This window comes from Mustela erminea, chromosome 18 (genome assembly GCF_009829155.1).
Source record: "Mustela erminea isolate mMusErm1 chromosome 18, mMusErm1.Pri, whole genome shotgun sequence".
Lineage (NCBI taxonomy): Eukaryota > Metazoa > Chordata > Mammalia > Carnivora > Mustelidae > Mustela > Mustela erminea.
The window spans coordinates 58,163,385-58,188,789 of record NC_045631.1 but is presented as its reverse complement, the minus strand read 5'-3'; the positions used below and the strand labels follow the sequence as shown (position 1 = coordinate 58,188,789).

General features: G+C 46.0%; 1 protein-coding gene across 6 annotated transcripts in view; it reads right to left on the bottom strand.

Annotated features, from left to right (window-relative positions):
- The window catches only part of TNRC6C (trinucleotide repeat containing adaptor 6C), a 95,269-nt gene extending 70,789 nt beyond the window's left edge, over positions 1-24,480 (bottom strand). For 5 of the 6 annotated variants that reach the window (XM_032321872.1, XM_032321874.1, XM_032321873.1 and 2 more), the window contains exon 1: positions 2,991-3,317. The gene's annotated coding sequence lies outside the window, so the exon portion shown is untranslated. Of the gene's footprint in view, positions 1-2,990; positions 3,318-23,646; positions 23,669-24,447 lie in introns of those variants that run through there. The other variant, XM_032321879.1, reaches the window with a different exon arrangement.
- Between the last annotated feature and the right edge of the window lie 925 nt (positions 24,481-25,405).

The following is a 25,405-nucleotide window of genomic DNA, read 5'->3' as shown; positions in this document are numbered from 1 at the left end:
GCGCGCACATACTGAAACAGGAAGAGCTGTAACAACCCTGCTTTTTTCAGGACTCATCCCACTGCTATATGATGAGTGTCGGCAGGACCACATCAGGGTTCCCATCAACTGCTGTTGGTGGAGGACGTTCAGGTTCTCTTGAAATCTGTCTTGCCTTCCTAGTTCCTGCGGCGCAGTCTTGCTTCTCTGCCTGGCCGTCAGAACAGCCTTGCCTAGTCAGCATCTTCCCTTCTGTTCCACTTGGCCTACTTTCCATTCTACCAGCACCGTTTCCTGGCCGCGTCACAAATACGCTAGGCTCAGTGTCATCTGTCCCAGGACATGCACGCCCCCGGTGGGCTCCCCCTTCCACTCTGTCCCAGTCACCGGGCCCCACCCCACGAAGCCCCTTCCACACTTCCACTCTCTGCTCCTCCTGCAGGAAGATGCTCGGGCTACAGACCCATCGTCCCCTTCAGTGCGCACTGTGCGGCCTACGTTGTTTGCTGATCAACTGTAAGCGTCTCAGCTCTTAATTACGTTGAAAGTACCCTATAAAGAAAGTGTCTGCACTTTCCTAGGGTATGAGCAGACCAGTGGGCTGGAAGGAGCTCTGCCCTGGGGGCGGGGGGCGGGGCAGTCCTGGCTGCTACAGCACTGGTCAAACCCCCAGCTAGGACTTCACTCTCATCCAAAATCAGAGGTCTGAACCTCTCAGGACCTCTAACCGCTAAGGTCTCTGCCCTTTAATTTCTGAGTCAATCCCTGAAAATGAGACTTTGGCAGCAGGAACAGGGAGGCAGGACAGGTTTCAAGAGGACCTGAATCAGTTAGAAAGGCTCGTCTGGCCATGATACCAGCAACTGCTGGGAAAGAGATGAACCTGGTATAAAATGAAGACTTTTGTTTGGGAGCCAAAAATCAATCATTTATTTTATCAAGATAATACAGATTCATTCCATTTTATGAGATGTTTATATAGAAAATGCTGATTTAGTCTCCCCCCCCATATATATATTTTAAACTATGATAAACTAGAAATAGCTTTCCAGAGGATATTTACAGAGGCAAATATTATAATAAAGAATACTATTTTCAATCCCCAAATTTGAAGCAATTCCTTATTTTCTACTTCTCTAAGAATATCCTGATAATGTCTTGCACCAACAGCATTTGATGGGAACCCTGATGTGGTCCTGCCAACTCATCATGTAACAATGAGATAAGGCCTGAAAAAAACAGGGTTGTTATAGTTCTTTTCCAGTTTTTCAAAATAAGCATCTGAAATTAAAACACCAAGCTATTTAGGGATGACTGCATACTGTTTGTTGTCTGTGTTAAGATTTTCCTGAGGACCATGTTTCAGTGTAGAAAGTAACTGTGTTTGATATGGTGAAGCAGACAAAACCATATTCTTGGTCAATGATTATATTCGATAATTTCTTTTTCTTCCTTGCTTTATTTATTTTTTTTAAGATTTTATTTATTTATTTGACAGACAGATCACAAGGAGGCAGCGAGGTAGGCAGAGAGAGAGGAAGGGAAGCAGGCTCCTCGCTGAGCGGAAAGCCTGATGAGGGGCTCGATCCCAGGACCCCGGGATCATGACCTGAGCCGAAGGCAGTGGCTTTAACCCATTGAGCCACCCAGGCGCCCTCTTCCTTGCTTTTTGCTGACAACCAACGACCTACAACCCCTGTACCAGGAATTTAGCAGATCAGAGTCGAGACTATTTGAAGAAACATGGCCAAGGTGTCTAAAAATATTTGTTTCAAATATATAGCAAAGTCAGAGTTTTGAGAAATACTGCTTGCTATTAATCCTCTGAAGCCACGTGGCATTATTCTCCATGTGAGAACGCAGCACATGAAAGAAAATATCAATATTTTCTTGATATTGGCAGGTTTCTTTTCGATCCCAATCTAATGTAAGAAGCCTCCTTGCTTCTCTAGTTCCAGGACTGAGTCTCACTGCCATCAGCAAATACGGTGTCCAAGCTAGCCACCAATACTGATCGTAAAATCATTCAAAATGGAACGATTTAAGAAAATAACAGAGAAACACAGCTGTTGAATACATGTATTTTGCTCCCTATCTAAACTTTCTCTAACACTTTGGTAAAGAAATTCTTTGGAGTATGAGTCCATCAGTAAGGTCAAGCCGATGGGAAGAGGGGAGAGGTTGAGGACGGCTGTCAGCAGGCCAGGAGCTGGAAAGTCAACGTGGAAGTGGTCATTTCTCTCGGGAGACAAGAGAAAGCCAGAGTCCGACTGCGAGCCAGGAGGCCAGCAAAAAGCAGGCAGATCAGAAGCCCAGCCACGCAGAGGCTGAGCAGGAGATCCGGCAGGCTTGGGTCCGCGTGTTTGAACAAGTCACAGTGACCCAGCACCCACTCCCGCTCAAACGCTGTGACCTCCCCGAGAGCGCGCAGGCCCAGTCACGGGCCGACCTCGGAAACGGGCAGGAAGGGTAAGCGTTCCCGTCGCAGGGCTCTAAAGCAACTGCCCTGACAGACGCACATGTGCTCTTGTGCAGACCTCTAGTTTCAGGTAAGAACCAGACTTCGCTGAAGGAGCTCATGCCAGTGGAGAATAGATGAGAAACAATATACACAAGGAGGAGGAAACAGAACTGAACTTTACAATTCAACTGGGGGCACCTGGGTGGCTCAGTCAGTTAAGCATCTGCCTTTGTCTCAGGTCATGATCTAGGGAGTCCTGGGATCGAGTCCCCGACATCGGGCTCCCTGCTCAGTGGGGAGCCTACTTTTACCTCTCCCTCGGCCCCTCCCCCTGCTTATGCTCTCTCTCTAATAAATAAATAAATAAAATCTTTAAAACAAATCAACTGAAATGAATCTATCCACCATCTAGCTAGCTAGTTCACTCCATTAGATGCATATAATGAATATGGACCACAATATGTCTGTCTGTATCACTGGAGAGCAAAGTCGAAAACAGCACGCCATCTGTCAGATAAAAAGAACCACTCCCTCATTTACGTGTTTTTACCTGGTTGGAGCTTACTGGGGTGCTGCTGTGCTCCGGCTCCGGGGAGGGGAGGAGGGCTTACCCCTGTGGGCCCAGCCCCCTGGGTCGGGCTCACACCGGTCAGAGCCCCCGTGGGCAGCGGCTGCCCTCTCTTTAACAGCTGCTTCTGTTCTTGCTGGCGGAAGCGTGGAGGCACCTCGCGAGGCAGGTAACGGGAGGCAGCTGGCTGCTGGCTGCTGGCAGGCGCACGTTTGCCATTGCTGCTGCTGGACAGAGTGCTGGTGCAAGTGCTGGTACTGGTACCGGCAGGTTGGGGCTGGCTTGAACAGGTCTTAGTAGGTTCTGGCACTATAAGGAATGAAACAACAAGAACCCAAAACTTTAGGAACGCTCCTTAAAACCCAAACCAAACCAAAGAAAACAGAACAAAAACAAAAAACCGAGAAAGAAATGATAACACAGTGCTCTGAAAACAGAAACGGACTAAAGTCCAGAGGTTCAGGTTTGAGACCCAGTTTTCTTAGAAACAGTGCAATTCTGAGCAGTGGGTTTTGGGCCGCAGTCCCCTGCTCTGTAGAATGAGTGACTCGGCGAGTCTAGAGCAGTTCGCAGAGGTTTACACTTCAGCTTGCATCAGACTTGACCCAATAAGTTCCGAAGGTGCCGGATCTGATGCCGGCAGTCCCTGAAGCACACTTTGAGAACCGCTGCTCTTGGCCAGTGTTTTCTCAAATGACAGGATCTTAGATGCTCATCCACCTATACATGTATTTTGTTCTGTTTTAATTCTGAGGACAACACAACACGAACATGCACATGCCCCCCCACCCCCGAGCATAGCACTGGTGCTGCCGCTATCATCAGGACCAGCACACGCCCTCACACTCTCGCTGGCAAAGAATACAGACGGGCGAACTTGCGTATGATGCTCACTAACTAGAGAGCCAAACTGCCATCTGAGTGTTGCATAAACAAGAGTTCCACAGTAATTCAGCAGCAAGGGGGAGCAGCAGAACGGAGGGGCAGGCCTGAGAGTGTTGTTACTACTAATAAGCATGCCAAATGCAAAGATGAGTGACCCTGCATTCACAAGGGAGCCCAGACACATGAAATGCAAAGAATTTGAGTCTCAAAAGCCGTTCTCATCTTGAACTTGAAACATGAATATCCAGGACATTACATTAACCTTTTTTTTTTTTTTTAAAGGATTTTATTTATTTGAGAGAGAGACAGCACGAGTGGGTGGGGAAGGGTTGTCAGAGGGAGAGAAAGAAGCAGACTCTGCTGAGCAGCGAGCCCGATGTAGGGCTCAGTCCCAGGACCCCAGGATCATGACTGAGCCAAAGGCAGATGCTTAACCAATTGAACCACCCAGGTGCCCCCCAAAGAATGATTTATTTATTTGAGGTGGCAGGGGGGCGGGAGAGAGAATCTCAGACAGACTCCACACTGAGTGTGGAGCTCAATGTGGGGCTTGATCTCACAACCCTGAGGTCATGACCCGAGCCAAAATCAAGAGCTGAATGCTCGGTCAACTGTGCCACCCAAGTGCCCCTGCCTTGTTTGGGGAAAAAAAGTTTTTTTTCTACTTAATTTGTAAATGTCTTTACACAAAATGAGTGTATCTATCTTAAAAGTGTTAAGTAACAGTGGGGCGCCTGGGTGGCTCAGCGGCTCCTGATCTCAGGGTCCTGGGATAGAGCCCCACGTCAGGCTCTCTGCTTAGCAGGGAGCCTGCTTCCTCCTCTCTCTCTGCCTGCCTCTCTGCCTGCTTGTGATTAATAAATAAATAAAATCTGTGTCAAATAAATAATATAAAATAAATGCCAAATAAATAAATAAGTCAAATAAATAAGTAAAATCTTTATTTAAAAAAGTGTAACTAACATTATTAAGTATTTCCAGTCCCTCCTGGGGGAACACAAAATGTTACTGCTGGCCTTGACTTTACCCGTTTCACATGGCCTGAGTTTCTCGTCCGCCAGCATGGGCTCTGCCATGCCCCTGTGGCCCTGTACTATCTCACAGACCATGTCTGCAAGGCCTCAGCCCACTGTTCTTCTGTCGCCCTGCCCAGCAAACCCTTAACCCTAGATGAAGCCACTGTGTATCCTCTCTACTCCTGACTCAGATCACAGACTTGTAGTCTGCCGTCACTGTGAGTTTGTGTCCCTAACCCAGGACACGCTCAGTGCTTCCTGGCCATTCTACCATTTCCTGGGCCTGCTGGGTTCCACTGCTGTCAACAAGTCACTCAAAGACTTCCACTCTGGAGCTGCTAATGCCTTTATTTCCTCCTCCTCAGAAGAGGAACTATAACTTTACTTTCCAGAAGGAATAAAAGCCATTAGGCAAAACCTTCAAGTTTCTGCCCCTCCAAATACATCAGCATCAAACCGTTCTCTGAACGATGCTTGTTAACTCCGATCTGTGGTGAATGCTGTATTTTACCAGTTCTAAGACTTCCATTTCTTCATAAGTTAATCGCATTTACATAGGATGTGTCCTATCGTCGATGACACGCCAGTCGGTTGGCAGTGTTTTCTCTTGGTGTATGAATACGGTACAGCTCACAATCAAGGGCTTCGGGGAGGAAACGCAAGGTGCTGCGCTCCGGGGACTCCATCTCGGGGACTGTGCGTGCCCTGGGTCTTCAGGCCGTACACTCTCCAGAGCCGAAACAAAGGCCCAAAGCTTGAGAGTGAGGCTTCGATTATTTCTTTGTTTTATAAACACAAGCATGCAAGACAATCTAGCCACTTGGGCTTCTGTGGAGAGCAGACGTAAGCACATCTGCAACTTGTAACTTGCCCGGGGGTTGTGTGGCTGCTCTCCGCAAGCCCCTCCTCGTCAGGATTCGGACACGCACAACCTCCACTTCCTTCAAAGACAGCAACAACTACTGCCCTCCGTGACCAGGAATTCCCCTGCAGCTACCTCCTGATTTGCTGCCTCTCCTCCTGTCGAACTTCTTAAAGGGCCTGCTGTAACTGCCTCTCGCGGCGTCCGCACCGTCCCTTCGGCTTCCTCCAGCCCTGCCTTTCTAGACCCGTCCGCTGACCCCGCCACGCCCGCTCTCTCCTCAGGGACCGCTGCTCCCCTCTTCTATGCAGCCGCCGCGCCTCATCAGCTCTCATACACAGCTCTGACATGTTAATACTCCTGAAGTTGAGAGACCTTACAATTAACGGCATATGTATCAGGTTAACTGGCAGTATTTGTTCTAAGTGGTACATGAAATGAGGCATAATTGATAATGTATCAGATTCAGTAAAACATGGGGATTCCTAGCCATTCTTTAAATTATCAGATTAAATGTCACTTCCCCTCAGCCCCCCGCCGCCGGCTCCCCCACCTTCCCGCCGGCCTGCACGCACGCCGGCACTCAGCACTGCGCACCGCTTTCTAGGCGGCCGTCTCCCCGTGAGGCCGCAGTGGACGTCACCATAGTGCCTGGCCCACAGTAAGCGCTCAACAAACGTCCAAGGGCTTGACTTTTTCTCAAACACACATTCTGAAGTTAAAGCGAAATGCAGAAATAGCAAAATATAAAGAAAGAAACTGGAAAAGCAGAAAAAATACTAGACTGGAAAACCGAGGGCCTGACTTCCAGGCCAGCGGCCAGTGATCACGTGCACGGCGCCAGTCCAGAGGTTTCCCTGCAGCTCGGTCTCCTCATCAGGAAATGAAAGGCTGAGACCACTGACTCCCGGAGGTTCCTTCCAACTCCGAATGCCTAGGATTTTCGAAGGGAAGAATAAAGGATGTGGCACGTGGTTTTAGCTCTGTGACGGCTGGCCCTTCCCAGCACACCGAGCGCCTCCTACATGTTCTGCCTCTCTCTGCTCTGTTTCCTTGGCCTGGCTGGCTACAGACGTGGCACATTTTTTATGATTTACTTAGATTTGATGGTTATTCACCTTTAACTCAAAGGCAAAGGAAATGAACATCCGTTCTAGCTTTCCTTAAAAAAAAAAAAAAAAAGGCTATAAAACCTATTACAGGTTGATTTTTTTTAATTTAAAAAAATTTTTTAAAAAGATTTTATTTATTTGACACAGAGAGAGAGAGAGAGATCACAAGTAGGCAGAGAGGCAGGCAGAGAGAGGGCGAAGCAGGCTCCCCGCTGACTTAGGAGCCTGAAGCGGGGCTCGATGCCAGGACCCTGAGATCATGACCTGAGCCGAAGGCAAAGGCTTAACCCACTGAACCACCCAGGCACCCCTACAGGTTGATTTTTAAACACAGAGGCTTTCAAGTATATATTTTTTTCTCACATTGGCCTACAGCTAATTAAAACAGCAGAAATTCCTAAGTATTTACCCCAATGAGTTGAAGATTTCTATCCACACAAACCTTCACAGGAATGTTTAGAGCAGTTTTATCTCTAGTTGTCCAAAATGGGAAGCCACCGAGATGTCCTTCTCTAGATGATGGGTAAAGGAACTGGTACATCCATACAATGGAGAATTACGTTTAAAAGAAACGCGCTATCAAGTCCTAACCAGAAATGAAGGAATCTCACATGCATACTGCTAAGTCAAAGAAGCCAGTATGAAAAGGCTTCATAGTCCATGATTCCTACTACAGAACACTGTGGAAAAGGCAGAACTACGGAGACAGTAAAACTCTCAGCAGCTGACAAGGGCGTGGGGGGGCGGAGGGAGGCAGAGGCAGAGCACAGGGGGTGTTCAGGGCAGTAAACCGCTATGACACTTTAATTGCAGATATAGGATACCAGCATTTGTCAAACTCCTTAGAACCGTATAACACAAAGTTAACTCGCATGTAAACAGTGGACTTCGGTTAATAATAATGTACCAATACTGGTTCACTGATTCAACAAAAGCCCCACACCAAGGCCAAAGTTGGTAAGAGGAGAAGCTGAGGATGTGTTAGGGGTCGGGAGAGGAAGCACTGTGGGAACTCTATACTTACTGCTCAGTCTTTCCGGAAACCAAAAACTGCTCTAAAAACAATGGCTATGAAGTTGGTGGGAACGCAAACTGGTGCAGCCGCTGTGGAAGAGTATGGATATTCCTAAAAAAGATTAAAACTAGGGGCACTTGGGTAGTTCAGCCAGTTCAGCGCCAGACTCTGATTTTAGGTCATGATCTCAGGGTGGTGAGATTGAGCGCCGCGTCGGATTCTGCACTGGGCACAGAGCCTGCTTAAGATTCTCTCTCCACACCCCTTCTCCCTCTCTCTAAAATAATAAATAAATAAAGTAAAAATAGAATGACCACATGATCCAGTAATTCCACTACTGGGATTTACCCAAAGAAAATGAAAGCACTGCCTTGAAAAGATAATATGAACCCTTACGTTTACTGCAGCGTTATTTACAACAGCCGAGATAAGGAAGCACCCCAAGTGTTCAATGATAAATGAACAGATAAAGAAGATGTGGCACACACCCCCCCACGCACCACCCCCACAAGTGGAAGAGTCAGAAAAAAACAAATACTACATGATTTCACTCTCATATGCAATTTAAGAAACAAAATAAATGGAGAGGGGCTCCTGGGTGGCTCAGTGGGTTAAGCCTCTGACTTCGGCTCAGGTCATGATCCCAGGGTCCTGGGATCGAGCCCCACGTTGGGCTCTCTGCTCGGCGGGGAGCCTGCTTCCTCCTCTCTCTCTGCCTGCCTCTCTGCCTGCCTCTCTGCCTACTTGTGATCCCTGTCTGTCAAATAAATAAATAAAATCTTAAAAAAAAAAAAAGAAACAAAATAATTGAGCAAAGAAAAAAAAAAAGAGATAAATAAAAAACTAGACTCTTACATACAGAACACAAACTGGAGGTTCCCGGAGGGGAAAGGGTGGGCGACGGGTGAGACAGGTAAAAGGGACTAAGAGTACACACTTGGCATGATGAGCACCGAGGAAGGTATGGAATTGCTGAATCAGATACTGCACACCTGAAACTAACAGAACACTAATTATATACTTTAATAAAAAAAAAACCCTCCAAATCTATTAATTAAAGCAAACTTGCTGTCTCTTTCACAATAGCAACTTTCCATTACAACTTTGCAAATGGAACTGAGAGCAGGGCAGAAGTACACCTGTCTGGGAAATACCACCACTGAGTTTATTTAAAAAATAAAAATGATTTAAAAGTGATTTAAAAAATAAAAAAATAAAAAATAAATGTGATTAGTATGGGGGCACCAGGGTGGCTCAGTCAGCTAAGTTCCAATTCTTGATTTTGGCTTGGGTCATGATCTTGGGGTCATGGGACTGAACCCCAAGTTGGTCTCTGCGCTCAGCGTGGAGTCTGCTTGTGATTCTCTCTTTCCCCTGCCCCTCCCCCAGCTCACACTCTCTCTAAATAAATATAATCTTTTCTTGAAAAATAAAAATAGGTGATCAGCATATCATTTCACTTTATTACACATTTTAATGTATCTGGCCCAAAGGTCTTACTCAAGACGTAGCCATTGCTTCTTAAAAGCCCAGAATATGAACGCAACTGGTTCTTGTACTACGAAATTCAAAAGCAGCAGCTGAAAAAAAAAGAGGAAGAGGAGGAGAAGGAAAAGCAGGGAGGACAGAATAAGGGAAGAGAACTATTACTAAGCTATAGAGTTCTACGTACCCTTACGATGAAAATCCCTCCTCTTTTGTAGTAACTAACACTGGAGGCCAACTACCATCAGAGTCAAGTACTTCCATCTGTCACCCAGCCTTCTCAAAGAACGGAAATGCAGAAAACCTGCCTAAACTCAAAACCTGATGGAAACAACCAGCAAGGAAATCACCCTGTGCCGCCCTGCTCCGCACAGACACCTGGGGGCCCAGGCGAGCTGACCAAGACACACCGGCAGCCTCGCCTCGTCTCCGAGAGCCAGCCCGCTGCCACTACACCACTGTTATCTTTTCAAAAAGAAGGGAGGACAAACACAGGGCTGTTTTTCTTCAAAATATTTAGAGAAAAAGGAGTTTGTGCTCCAGAAATGAAGAAGTCTCCTATAGTAAATGAATGCTATCAGTCACTGTTCTGTAGAAGTACAACAAAGGAGTGTTATCAACAGGTAACCAGCTTTGGACATAAAGCACCAATGCTAAGAAATCTGAATATGGACTATTCCACTTTCCTAGTGTTATCTGCATTACACGATGTGTGGTCACGTTTAGAGCCTCATTTTAAGAGTCAAAGAATCCCAAACCAGTCTCCCCTCTGAAGGGGGAGAGCTGTGTAGGGCAGGAGTCAGAACAGGTGAACTAAAGGTTTCCCACATTTCTGAAAGGTCAGGAAAGAACAATGAGGAATATATGACAGAGACCATACACGGCCAGAAAAGTCTAAAACAGGTGCTGTCTGGGCCTTTGTAGGAAAAGTCTGAAGGAGCACGAAGAGCAGCCTCACTCATCAGAGCGATGAGCTGGAAGGAACCAAGAACTGCGACCCTGCCAAACTGTGTCTCTGGCCTCTTTTATGAGACAGCGATAAAGCTTCTCTGGTGTCAACCGTGTTCTTCAGATCTTTGAAAACTAGCAGCTAACTCACATAATCTCCACTGAGAAGTGCAGTATCTCAAAATTTGATCTGCTCATATAATATAGATAAACCAAATGGGCAGTTTCTGACCAGCCATCTACTTTCTTCAGACACAAATTTCTTGATCTCTCACCACCCAAAGAAAGAGTGGGATATCCCAGTCATCGTGACGCAGCTCTTCTCAAACTCCCCTGCGTCTAAGGCTATCCCTCACTTAACCGAGGCTCACAGACGAGTCTATCCTACACATCACTGTTTTAACAGAGCAGAACTCAGCCAGGCTGTGGGAATTTCAGCTTGATTTTATTTAGGGACCATCAACAAGTCACTGCCTTAGAGAACACGAAGACGGCAGCTGAGTAATAATTCGGTGTGGGGGCACTCTCCTGGACCTCTCCTCTCCCCAGGAAAATGCTCCCCTCTCCTTTCAAATAACAGTGACACCTGCTGGGGAAAAGGCAGATACGAAACCACCCTCTGAGAAACTGAGGCTTCTTCAAAATGATTTTCTGCTTTCAGTTACAATTTTCAAAGGGCCTGGTCACAACAGGGCCCACACAGCTTCTAAATTCCTACTACTGGGGTGCCTGGGTGGCTCAGTGGATTAAGCCTCTGCCTTCGGCTCAGGTCATGATCTCAGGGTCCTGGGATCGAGCCCCGCACTGGGTTCCCTAATCAGCAGGGAGCCTGCTTCTCCCTCTCCAGCTCCCCTGTGCTTGTGTTCCCGCTCTCGCTGTCTCTGTCATAAATAAATAAATTCTTAAAGAAAAAAGAAAGAAAGGAAGGAAGGAAAGAAGAAAGAAACCCTGGTACCAGCTAGCTCCCTCCACGTATGACGTGGACATTCCTAGAGCCAACCGCTGTTCTGGGCAGGGGGCAACAGAAAAGGCAGACTCCCGCCTCGGAGCCCACGTCTCAGCAGGGCAAGAAGGAAAGAACAGGCCGCACAGTGAGACACGAGCTGCAGCGGTTAGGTGCTCTGGGAAACCGGGAAAGCAGGGCACGGTGAGTCAGGGGTCACATCCCTGTGGGCTGGCTTTCTCTGCCTCACACGCCCGGCCCCTCCCCGGTGTGTCTGTACCCTCACGTCCCCTCTCCATATTTATTCAGGTCATATTTAAGGGACGCCAATTTTGTGCCAGACACTGGGTATACACCGTGGAAAACATACAGTTCCCTGTCCTTGTAGTTTATTATCCAGTAAGAGATTATGATTTCAGAAATAACAACTACTTGTCGTGGTAAGCATGACAGGCAGCTAGTTCCGGTGAGGAAGTGACAACGGGGCTGGAGAAGCGCCAGCCAGGTGAGGGGCGTGTGCGAGCACACCTAAGTTTGTGTGTGCGCGCACGCGCGGGTTCGTGCACGGGCCCGTGCGCTCACACCCACCAACCGGCGCATTGTGGGGACGGTCCTGACCTGAGGAGCAGCTTTCGTGCTGGCGAGGGCTGAAACACGAGTGTGGCTGGAGCCTGGGGCATCAAGGGAGAGCGGCTGGGCCTGAGGCGGGAGAGGCCGGCACAGGCTTTGTAAGGGTTTCCGAATCCACCTGGTGGCCAATAGCTGGGAGAGCCCCGCCCCCCCCCCGGGGGGTTCCTGCTCGGCTGCAGCACACAGGGGAGTCTGGAGCCTCCGGTTTCAGGGAGTTCTCCAGGAAAGGTTCCTCTGATTACAAGTTCATGGAGAGTTGACATACTCTTTCACTGCTATTTAAACTCAACAAGCAGGTGACCTTGACCAAGAACCTGTCTGTGCAAGCTCTAGAGACAGAGGTCCTGTGTGCTTATCCCTTGTCACCTTCACAGATCAGGGAAACCACCTGTAGCCCGGCCCACAGCACCAGCCCCCCGCCTTGCTCCACTCCACAAATCCCCAGGGGGCAACACTTGGGATGTTAGGTTCTCATCAGGGTCCACCTTCCCTTCCTCACCAGGGACTTAACAGAGCAGGGAGCACAGGCGCCCAGTGCACCAAGACATTTCTGTCTTATTACCCAAGCCATACTACCAAGACATTCTTTCCTTTAAAAATTTATTTGGGGGGCCCTTGGGTGGCTCAGTGGGCTAAGCCTCTGCCTTCGGCTCAGGTCATGGTCTCAGGGTCCTGGGATCAAGCCCCGCATCGGGCTCTCTGCTCAGCTGGGAGCCTGCTTCTCTCCCTCTTACTCTGCCTGCCTCTCTGCCTACTTGTGATCTCTCTCTGTCAAATAAATAAATAAATAATCTTTTAAAAAAATTTTATTTGGAAGGGCACCTGGGTGGCTCAGTCGGTTAAGTGTCTGCCTTTGGCTCAGGTCATGATCCCGGGGTTCTGGGATCCAGCCCTGCGTCGGGCTCCCTGATCCTCCCTCCCCCTCTGCCTGGCACTCCTCCTGTTTGTGCATGTGTGCTCTCTGTCAAATAAACAAAATCTTGAAAAAAAATTATTTGGAAATATTTAAGATGTACGAAAAGGCATAAAGTTCAAATAATCAACAAACCTTCATGTACCCAATCTCCAGCTTAAGAAGAATTTCACCGATGCCACCAAAGCCCCATTTTCCCTCTGCCTGCCTGTATGCTGCTCTGAAGAGTCTCCCCAGGAGCAACGCGAGCCTTATCATTCCCGTGTGCCTCTCTAGAGATGCAGTGCAGTGGCGATGGGTACGGATTTGGGGTTTAAATTTCAGCTCTGGGGGCGCCTGGGTGGCTCAGTGGGTTAAAGCCTCTGCCTTCGGCTCAGGTCATGATCCCAGGGTCCTGGGATCGAGCCCCGCATCGGGTTCTCTGCTCAGCGGGAGGCCTGCTTCCTCCTCTCTCTCTCTCTCTCTCTCTCTGCCTGCCTCTCTGCCTACTTGTGATCTGTCAAATAAATAAATAAAATCTTAAAAAAAAATAAATTTCAGCTCTGGCCCTTCCTGGCTGGTGATGCTGGGTAAGTTTCTAACCTCTCGGTCACTCAGTTGTGCCATCTGTAAGATGTGGGTAAGTGGGGGGTAAAACGGGGGTTAGGGTACCTTACTGAGAAGGTTCTTTGGGGAGAGAATGTTCAATACGTAAAGAACTATTCAGAACAATGTCTAGCACATACTAAGTGCACTGTGTTTATTATGGTAAAGAAAAACCGTGCAAAGACACTTGTTAAGGATGGTGAGGCAGCTCCATCCGGGACCCTCACTGGGCTGATGGGTATAGGGACCAGGTGCTGGGATTTACATCGGGGGAGAGAGACTGGGCTCAACTCCCGAGTATAGCAGGGACAGGTGGGGATTTAAAACCAGGGAGCACAGGAGCGGAGCAGCAAGCAGAAAACCACTACGAGGCAACGTCAAGGGTGAGGCGGCTTCTGGCTAAACTGACCCAGCGTGATTCTGGCTGAAGGCAGGCCAGGGCATCAGGCATCAACCTGGGCCCACGGAGGATGCGGAACTGGGTCAGACATCCAGGAAGGGCAGGGGGGCGGGTCTGGTGAAACTGACTTAGCACGGTTCTTGCTAAAACCGGATCTTACAAGAAGTACAGGGACAAGCCTAGGAGATGGTCTAGGAGTCTGACTGAAGTTAGGTCAATAGTCCTGGCCAGTCTTAATAATCCACCTCACTCCTCTTCCCCTCTGGGAACAATGGGAAGGACTGTAGACTAAGGAACAAAACTCAAAGTCACGTGACATGAACTGCAATTCGCGACCTAACTGAAGAAGGTCGGCAAAGGCTGCCAGAAGCGACTGTGGCAACTTAGCACAGATATTGACAGCTGTACTCAGGACTGGAGGATTACATCTCTAGTCTGGCCCTCAACCTCCCCACTTAATTTGGGTCTCACATTCCCACCATCTGGAAAGGGTCAAACACTATATACAAAAGTTAACGAGCAGTCATCCATCCCATCGTTTTTAAAAATGTTCCAGAGCAGCAGTCAGAGTTGTCTCTCCCTGCCCCCCACTCCCCAACATGCACACCAGGGGCATGATTAACAGGGGTCTGGCTCCCAGCTGCAAGGGGGCCCCAGTTGTGGAGCAGACCCCAAACAGATGTGTGTAGCCATGTGATCTAGCAGGCAGTGACCTGGCTGCTCTCTGCTACCCCGGCTCCGGCTGTAAGCACAGTTCTGGAAATGGTGGGCGTTTCTGTGCAGGGTCCTTCCTAGTTCCCAATCACTGTCTTAGTGGCAGGGAGGGACAGTGCTGATGGCAGCTTCCTGATCACTGGGATGCAGTGGTGACACTGTGCCCTTGAAGTCAACAGTGCCAGTGAGGCCTCCTGATTCTTTCCTAGGGAGCAGCTCTTTGGGATGACTCTGGGAGGAATCATTTCTAGAGGCCCAGCCTAGGGTGTGCCCCCTCCCTCTGGCCTTGCAATGGTTTTATAAGCACTCAATTCCCTGTCCTTAAAAAAAGCTAGACACTTCAACTGAACTCTGATTAAGAGCACAGATCCTTTTTTAGCAAGTAGTATACTCAGCTTTCACCCACCTAGACAACACCACGGTGTGTGGTCATCGTCTAGATATTCAGCAACGGTTTCCTCGTAATGACATATACCGTAATGGGACTACCTCACACATGGGCTCCATCAGCATCTCCTGGGCTACCATAATAAGCCCAAAGCACACTGACAACTGTAGGCCTGCAATGGTGTATTTTGAAAGTAACTATAGATAAATGCCAACCTAGAGGGACACTTTAACATGTCTTATTTCTGAAATTTGCATGCATCTTACAATTAGTGTAAGAATTTAATACAGTTTCCTCATGAGCCCAAAGACAGATAAGTTTTTGTATAATAAAACACAGAATTTCTCTTTTGTATAGATACCACACAATGACATAAGAAAAATACTGAAAAATCATTAAACCTAGCTATTTCAGAATACATACTCAAAGATTCAGGGTTTCTTAAAATTTAAAATTTATATTTACTTAAACATATATAAAAGAGAACTATCTTCCAGGGCTAAAATAATCTGTGATTCCAAGAAGATTTTCATTATTACAATCTCTTCTGCCACCTACACAGCAGGCAAGGCTAGGGCAAGAAGCTCCTTAGAGCAACAAGAGGAGAGGGGAAGACAGCCACGTGCAGGAGGGGCCATCTGCTGTGCTTACTGGCATTCCCGGTGGGGTACCAAGCGGTGGCCTTCTGTGTGTTCTGTTGACGGCTTCTGGCTGATCTGTCACCATGGCAACTTCAAGAGCTCAACTCAAAATGAGCACAAACTCATTAACTGCTAACTACATCATCTTACTGCCTGTTGCTAATGAGAGAATGCTGTTCAGAGATATTTTCTATTCTAGTGTACTACAGTTACCTCTCTAAAAAGCATGAAATTAAATTAAGTGCTACTCTTAGTACATCAGACTGGATAATATGAATGTTAAAATAAATTTACTTTAATAATGATTACTAACAGTAAGAACCATTTTATTAGAAAATTACATTGTTTTGGTCTTTGGATTCTTCTACTCTAAAAAAATGTACTATTTATCACACAGACAAATATTTCTAAGTTCTTTTAAGCAAGAGCTGGCAGATTCAGAAGATCAAAATAGAAACTTCTGATAACAGCGTATGTTAAAGGCAAGTAACAAACCCAGCACGGATACATATTGGCTTTTCTATCATCTTCTCCATACGGAATGTTAACCAGAAATACTCCGTGAATGAGGCAACACACTGGACAGACACGGAGGGTGAACAGAGACCCCCAGTGCACAGCTTCTCACCCTGCTCACCTCCAGGCTGACCTCGTCTCTTCCCACGCGCAACCATCCGTAATGGAACAAGCTCTTGAAACACAGCAAATGCTAAATCTCATGAAACACAGAAGTTTTAAGTGGACTCACATCTGAAATGTGTTCTCTCAGAGCATGCGTACTGCCCTGTGTGGTAAGACTGTGTGTTTTCTTCAATAAAAGTACAAATCGTAGACCAGCAATAATCCTGGGATGTTTATCCTCCAAAGAGCGGGATCCTAGAGCCTGCCACAAGAGGGAGCCCGAGTCAGACTATGCCAACATTCAGTCCGAGAGGGATGGGGAGGGGAAGGGAAATCAGCCATGTTGCAATCTGATTTTTAAAAGGAATATTCCAGGCGCGCCTGGATGGCTCAGATGGTTAAGCATCTGCCTTCGGCTCGGTCATGATCCCAGGATCCTGGGATCAAGCCCTATGTCGGGCTCCCTGCTCGGCGGGCATCTGCTTCTCCTTCTCCCTCCGCTGCTCCCCTGCTTGTGCTCTCTTGCTCTGTCAAATAAATAAAATCTTTCAAAAAGGAAAAAAAAAAAGAGGAATATTCCAACTCTACATGCCCGGCGTGCGCTGGGTCCCCATCTTCCTTAGCCTCACCGACACCACTCTCCCCTTGCCGACAACTCGCCTTCTATGCCAGCTTTTTTTTTTGCTTAGTTCCTGGAGAATGCCACATGGGCCAGTCAGCCTTTGCGAACGCTATCCCCTCTGAATGCGGAAGCCCGCGAGTCTTCTACTCTGCCTGGCCTAGCTGCCTTCTCCCCACCCGGCAGACCGCGTGCGATTCAGCATCACTGGGGATGCCTTTGCTCACTGCAGCCTGGTTCCAGGTCTTTTGTTCTATGCTGTCATTAGACCACGTTCTTTCTCCTGCACAGTGGCCATCCCAGCCAGAGACGACACACGCGGCGTCCTGATTGAGGTTTCTGCTCATTCCTGGTAAGACTCGAAGCTTCAAGAGTGTGCAAGAGGGTGCGGAGCGCATCCGTGGTTGTTGTTGTTGTTGTTTAATCTTTTTCTCCCCACAGTGACCAGTGCCAGGCAAACAGGTGTTCCGCAAGCATCTGCTGGATCAAATGTGTAACCCGGTTGGTCTCCAAGTTCTGCTGGCTCTACCACATGACCCTTCCTGTCCGCCCTCACCGCGGAGCTGTCATCTAGAATGTGAAGTGTGCAGCGGTCTAACTGCACCGGCTGCATCCAGTTCCCTCTCCCGACTGTCTGATTCGTCTTCAATCTGGCATGTTCCATGATCTTCCTAAAATATATCTCATGATAATCTCATGAAGTCACTCTCTCACTTAAAATCTCCCGTGGCTTCCTCTGGTCCGAAAGGTCAAATCTAAAGTCCTAAGACGGACTGGATGAGTTGGTCTCCCCGCCCTCCACCCCTCCAGCTTCAACTCCCTTTTTTTGGTAGGACAGGCTGTTCAGGAGTGCTCCATTCTACTGGCCTCATGGGTGGGTTAGAACGGCTGGGATAAGGCACTCCCCTTGTCTCATTTTCATGGCTAACCTGGGGACAACTGGGGACGTGGCCAACCCTAGCGTGCATTCATTTCGTTCTGAGGCAGTTTTTGCCTTTCCCCCAGTTTTCTCACTTATTTTTAAAAACAGGTCATTTTTTCTTACAGGGACATAAACAGTGGACAGAAACATGACCAAGTGAATGTAGTTAAATCTTTTCAGGTAGAAGATGTGGGATAAATAAATCCCAACCCTCAGAACACTTTAGTGCATTCATTTGCTTATATAACCAACCCTCCCTACTAATGCATCTCTTTGAGAACAGGGAACTTACCTATCTCTGATAAATATTTGTTAACTGTTTAAACAGCTCATTTATTTTTTTTTAAGATTTTATTTATTTATTTGACAGAGATCACAAGTAGGCAGAGCAACAGGCAGAGAGAGAGGGAGAAGTAGACTCCCTGCTGAGCAGAGAGCCCGATGTGGGGCTCGATGACCCGAGCAGAAGGCAGAGGCTTTAACCCGCTGAGCCACCCAGGTGCCCCTAACAGCTCATTTATTAATGCAGTCTTTAGTAGGTATGTTGAAAGTGAGAGAAAATGCGATTGCCGCTAAGAGTGCGTATTTTCTGAAAGGACCGTCTTGCAAACAGCTGCGCACACGGAGAGGACGGGAACTGATGGGATACGAAAGAAGCTATGGGCAGGGATGCGCCTTTCTGCCTGACCCTAGAGTCAATATGTATTAGAAACCAATCTGGAATAAGCAAGCGAGTAACTCAACTTTTATAAAGTAGCAAAATATTTGAATATTCGACAAAGATACACAGCAGAAAAGCACGCCAGTAACATTCCACACCATCACATTACAGAAATGCAAATCAAAAGCACAGCGAGAGATAGTCACACACCCATCAGAGTGGCTACAAGGATCAAGACTGATTTTCAAAGTACCGGTAAGGATGTAGCACTGGGGAACCACTTTGAAAATGTTCTGCAGCTTCCTGAAGGTCAAACATCTATCCTTGGATGCAGCCATTGCACCCCCACACGTCTCCCACAGAGAAGGCAAAGCGCACATCCGTACGGAAACTCGATTCCAGAGCTCACTTAAGCTTTATTCACGAAAGCTAAACACTAGAAACAACTCTGACGTGCAGGGTCAGGTGAAAGGACAGACCGCGATGCCCAAACAGCGGAAGCCCCGCTCGGCAGTGAGGAGGAGTGAGCTGCGGACACACGTCACTCCGAGCGAGAGAAGCCCGGAGCACGCCCCTCGTGGTTCCGCTGGTCTAACCGGAATCTAGAAAAGAAAACCTCACGCAGGGACTGGGAGCCGGCGAGTGTTCGTCTTCGGACTGATGAAGCTGGGGGGCTGAGGGCTGGGTTGGCGGCGGCACAGGGAGACTTCCAGGCGTTTACCGCGTGCTAGTTTAACTCAATAAAGCGGTTTAAAAGGCAAAGCAAGGGACGCCTGGGTGGCTCAGTTGGTTGGACAACTGCCTTCGGCTCAGGTCATGATCCTGGAGTCCCGGGATCGAGTCCCGCATCGGGCTCCCAGCTCCATGGGGAGTCTGCTTCTCTCTCTGCCCTTCTCCTCGCTCATGCTCTCTCTCCCTGTCTCTCTCTCAAATAAATAAATAAAATCTTAAAAAAAAAAAAAAAAAAAAGGCAAAGCAAAAGGGACCTGGGTGGCTCAGTGGGTTAAAGCCTTTGCCTTCGGCTCAGGTCATGATCCCAGGGTCCTGAGATCAAGCCCCGCATCGGGCTCCCTGCTCAGCTGGGAGCCTGCTTCTCTCCCTCTCTCTCTGCCTGCCTCTCTGCCTACTTGTGATCTTTGTCTGTCAAATAAATAAATAAAACCTTTAAAAAAAAAAAAAAAAGGCAAAGCAAAGAAAGTAGCCTGTTAAGTGATTTCTCAGAGAGCAGACTGTCGGCTTCCTTCAGAGCTGTAACTTTCTCTAAACTTGGGACTGCTTCTACATTTAACATCAGAGTTTAGTTAAGCTAAACAGAGACGTGGACTTTCACTTTATCTGAGACTTAGCAAAGGGCCATCAAGAAGATGCTGTTAAAGGGCTTGTAGCAGGAGCACCGAGCCGCCTCCCTGCCCCAGTGGATTTATACTTCCTTCCTTCTAAAATTCGATAAAGAATTTCTATCTATGTACCAGCTGAGTTGTTGGTTTTTTCCCCCACAATTTTGTCTTTATAAGTTGCCTATATGTTAGGGGAAAAATACCACATCTTAATATACTTTCTTTTGTTCCATGGAAAAGATATTAATGCATGTATTATATCTTCTTTCTGTCAGGGGTTTAACAGTAAAATTAAGTAGTTGCGTTAAACACAGAACAGCATGGCTAAAGAAAGCCATCGAATATTTAAAATCCTCTAAGATCCCATATCCCATAAAGATCCATCACATAACGAATCTCTTAGGAATTTCTTTCAGCCTTATTTGAAAAGATCCTAAGTTACTTCCTAAAATGAATGACTGTAGTGATAAGGGATCAACAATGCTGATGTCTCCTTCATATGACAGCAGGACGAAGCTGTAACTGACAGCAAGAGGAGGAGGGTTCTAGTTCTGCCACGAAGTACAGCTGTCAAAATCTGTGCAAATTGTTTAACCTCTCTGAATCTCATTTCCAAACCAGTGAAGGAACTGGAAAATCTCTAAGGACCCTTCAAACTTCATGATTTTATTAATTTTTCAGACAGGCCAACAAAATGCCATATTTCATAAAATATACTGTGCAAAGCACACTAACGAGACTTTTAGCTACTGCTTCTAAGTGTAAGTCATACACTCAAAATCCTATTTGTTTTGGTTATGTGGATGAGAATATGAATACACGTAAACTCAAGGAATCTGCTGATTCTATGACACAGTGTCAGGAAAACACAGATGTGATGCCTTACAGCCCTAACCACTGAGTATCGTGTCGAGCCAACAGAGCTGACTCTACTCCGCAGCAGCACCGCCCAACCGGCGAAGTGCAGAGAGGAGGGCTCTCACTCGTACTCGTTCGGATCAGGATCTGAGTACGGAGCTGGGAAGGCACGCTCTAAACTTCAGTGCTTACCTTCATTCATACTGAGAAAACCATGTTTAGAATGAGCCTTAACAGGAACACGGAGCAGAGCAAACAATCCCCGACCCCAGAACCTTTATCCCTCAACCTAAGGCCTGAAAGAACTGATTTACATTAACAAAAGCACATAAAGATTTTCTTAAAATTAGCATTACAAATTGAACGCATGGCAAAGTTAATACCCAACTGCAAAACTTAAATTATAGTCCTTTCAAGCAAGATTAGGAGACTAATCATAATGTATAAATTTATAAAAGTATATGACTCAAAATCATAAAGCATTAATCATATGGAGTTCGAGACATGTTGGGTCATAAAGATACTCGCTTTCATACATGATATAATTAACTTCGAGCTTTTTGTATGAAAACTTATCTTTCTATTTTATGAACTTTAGAAAATCTGGCCAAAACCAATGAATTAAATTACTTCACAATTATGGGTATTATAATTAATCCTTAGAAAAAAAATCAAATCCATAAAAAACCCAGAACACAATATGGAAAATTGAGGCTCACAAAGTCATCACATCACACATAAAGCTACTCTTATCTGCGCCCAAATTAAGGGCAGTACCCAAAACAAAAGAGAGATAACTGATTACCTAAGCAAAACCCATTATACAGTGCCCAACACTCAGATACCGGTCCTCCACAGCAGAAATTCAATATATAGGTAAGATTATGTCTGACTGCCTTCCCCCAACTGTGAGGGCATCTGGAATATCACTAAAGGCGGAACAGGTAACTGTGCTCAGCTACCTCCTTCTTGAGTCACTGATAAAGCAAAGACAACGTTTGGCAGAAATTATAAGAAACTATTTTGTTTATGGAAAGGCTCATACAAGGCTTTCAAATTGCTCAGTGCAGCTCTGTGAAGGGCAGGGCATGGGGAAGTGTTAATGAGGGGGAGCAGCAGGCCCAGCCTGTGCTGTCCAACGCACATCTCCGGTCAGAAATTCAGAAACAGCTCCCTGCAGGGAATTAATTTTGATTTGAACGAGTAATAATGGAGCATCTGAGAAAAATTTAAACCTTGATACTGCTAATATTCATTAATGAATTATCAAGCAGCACTGCTAGATTATTTATAATTTAAAAAGCTTTTTTTTTTTCTGTTTAGGACACATTAATAATCATTATTATTATGTGCACTAAGGCTAGTTACAGTTAGTACAGTTGATGACAAATTAGACCCAAAGGAGCAGTAATTTAGAGACGATAAAAGGAGAAGAGGAAACACCGGCAGACTTTGGAGTAAGCAAGGAAATGCTCATCAGAACTCTAACATGAAACAATAATTCTGTGTAGTATGGCAGGATCATTATACGACCATAAGCAATTTGTTACTCCATGAAGAGAAAACATTGAAAATAACAACAGAATATGGCTAGTATTGAATCAGGTTATAAAAACTTCTCAGAATGTTTGAAAAAAAAAAGAAAAGAAAAGAAAAGAAATGACTCAGAACAATCCTGTAGTTTTAAATGACAAGTGGAAGAAACCATTCTTTCTTACTCAGGATCATACCTGCTAATACAACTATGTACCACAACCCTCCAGGTCTTCTGGAAAAGTGTGCTATACATTCATACTGCTTCTGAGAGTGAGAGACAAATTCTTTTCTGGGAACTGGGCTGCATTATAATATTTACTTTACACGAAATCCCATCTTACCGTGACCCTGGTGCCGGTGCCCGGAGGCCCACTGCACGGAGGTCAGAGGCCCGGCTCAAGCCCCTTAACTCGCGTGTCAGCCTCAGTTTCTCCACAGTCACCTGCCACCTGCCCTGCTTAGTTATGAAGTCTGAATGAAGTCATGTATATAAACTTCACTTCGGAAACTCTAAGATGCCAAACAAAGGTAGAGTATTAGTAGTGATACACTACTAATGATAGTGGTACCACCATTACTACCGATTACTACCAATACCAGTAGTACCGCCTGAGACAGCAAGCTGGTAAGTCTTTGTAGCACTCTTGCCTGCGCCTACAATTGTGTACATGCGTTCAACAGAATCTTTACCATCCTCACAATTAGTTCTAGCTCACTCTTCCTGAGCGCCAACTACATGCTGGGCGCCGAGACCTTTTCACACATGATCTCATTTAATCTTCAGAGGAGCTTTATGAGGTGGGAGCCACTCACTCACCAGCTTTCTTTCAAGGAGACCCTTGAGGCTTGGACAAATGAAATAACTGGCCCCAAATTCAATAGAGCGGGCGAAGCGGCTCGTGCGCACACACCCCTCTTTCACTGCACAGCCCGGGACCAGGGCGAGCACAGGGTGAAGGGGCTCCCAGTGCAGCCTCTGCCATGCCCCTTCTCCAGCAAACCCCAGGGACGCCTCCATTACTGGGGGAACTACGCGTGTTTCCAATACCCACTAAGACACTAACAAGTAAAGTTTCAACTTAGAAAATAAAAAAGAAGAAAAGAAAAAAAAAATCTTCTACATATTAATTAGCAAAGAGGAATACAGAAAGAATATATACCTCTTCTTGTTATACAGTTGGGCAAAGAGTAATTGGACGTTTCAAAAAAATGCAGTATCTTTGGGCTGTTCTTACTCAAATCGGATCACCTTTATCAGTTTCGTCCTTGTTTGGTGGAAAATGCAAACCAAAGGAAAAGTAAAAAGCATTGTTCAGAAAGCGAACACAACATTCTTTAGGCATTTTATATTGAACAAATGCCAATGAAATACGGAGGTGAAACCAGCGATAAATGCAGAAATACACAGGGATAAAAAGAAGATTCAAAAGATTCAAAGCCAGAGTTAGATTCTTTGTTTTTAACTATCAATTAAAAGTCATCTTCATCATAAAGAGTGTGGTGCTGCCATAAAAATGTACCACCACCCGCAAATAAAATCAACTTACCTTTGGTTTTTTGATCAGCAGCCTGGAAAAAAAAAAATCAGAAACTCTTTAGGAATAATAATGTGTAGAATGTGCACATCTATGAAATTTTATAAGCAGAGTTTAATACTAGAAATTTTAAAAAACAAGTTTTTGCCCAATTTATTAAAATTTATTACTGGGAAAATACATAGTCTACATGCTATTACATGCAAATACTGACCTAAAGGCAAAATAAAAAAACCCTACCTGGTAGCTCATCAGAACTCTGTATTTTAACAGAGTCCAAAAGGTACAGTTTAAATTAAAAGGGACATCTAAACTAGGCAAGACCAACAACAAACAGCCTAACTTGAAATAGTAAATGCAGTAAGATTCAAATGAGATGGTAAGATTTACAGAAAGCCTTTTAATTTTTAATATTTACTGATAGGATTTATAAGAGAACATTTGCCAAACCTGCAAAAATTATTTCTAGCTTTCCTAATAAAATCAGTTACATGACCCTTTTCATTTCATTTCTCAAGACATGGCTATTCTGGACAGCTCACAGTAAGGGGAATAGTATGAACATTCTTGATCACCAACAATGAAGATCAGACCTCCTTAAAGCTCAGCTCTACTATTTCTAGGTTCCTTAAGAAAGACATTCTGTGGCTGTCACTCTGTATTTATTTCACTAGTACATCTATTTTTTGCTAATTATAGATTTAACATATTGATTTTCTGAGGTCATAAAATGGAACTCCAACAGAATGCCCGTGACAATGCGGATGAGACACACAGTGATCACAGACAGTGACGGAGGAATGCCAGCCAAACCTTTTTCTGAGCACCTTCCTTCTTTTTCTTTTCTTCCTGCTTTTTCTTTTTCTTTTCTTCCATCAAACGTTCCTCTTTTTGTGTTTCTTGTTCTTTCTCCCTACGAAAAAAAGAAAGGTGGCATTGGTATAATGTCCATTTTAGATCAAACAACGACAAAACATTAGCTGCAGGGAGTTTTAGGTCAGGCTGAGCTTCGTAGACAGAAGGTGGAAAGGCACTCCGAGAAGGCGTGGGAAACATGAGGCTCCTCTCTGGGCCACCCACGTCTCAGGGGCCCCCGAGCGCGTTAGTGCTTCCAGAGTCGTTCATTCCGCCCCAGTGCCAAACACCATGCTTCTAGCCGGGAGCGGGTCAGGCAATAAAGGCACAAAACGGAGGAAGACATTGTTCCTACAGTCCAGCCCCAGACCCAATCTCTCATTGCTGTCTCAGAAGCCACATCCTCAGCATCCTCCAGACTACCTATCAAAAATGCAGATTACTGGGTTCCACCCTAGCCCAACCAAATCAGAGTCCTTGGAAGTGATTCTCAAGCATTCTGTAATTATACAATTGCTTGAAAAAACAAAATTTTTTTTTAGATTTCCCCCCAAGTTTTAATCTAAATTCCAGTTAGTTAACAGACAGTATAACATTAATTTTAGGTGTAGGATTTAGCGGTTCAGCGCTTACACACAAAACCTGGTGCTCATCATCGCCAGTGCCCTCTTTTGATCCCCAACACACAGTTAACGCACCCCTGCCCACCTCCCCTCCAGCAGCCCTCAGTTTGTTCTCTATAGTCTAGAGTCTGTTTCTTGCTTTGTCTCTCTTCCTCCCCACCCATGTTCATCTGTTTCTTAAATTCCACGTGAATGAAATCATAAGGGATTTTTCTTTCTCTGACTTATTTCGCTCAGCATAATACTCTCTAGCTCCATCCACGTTGTTGCAAATGCCAAGATTTCATCCTTTT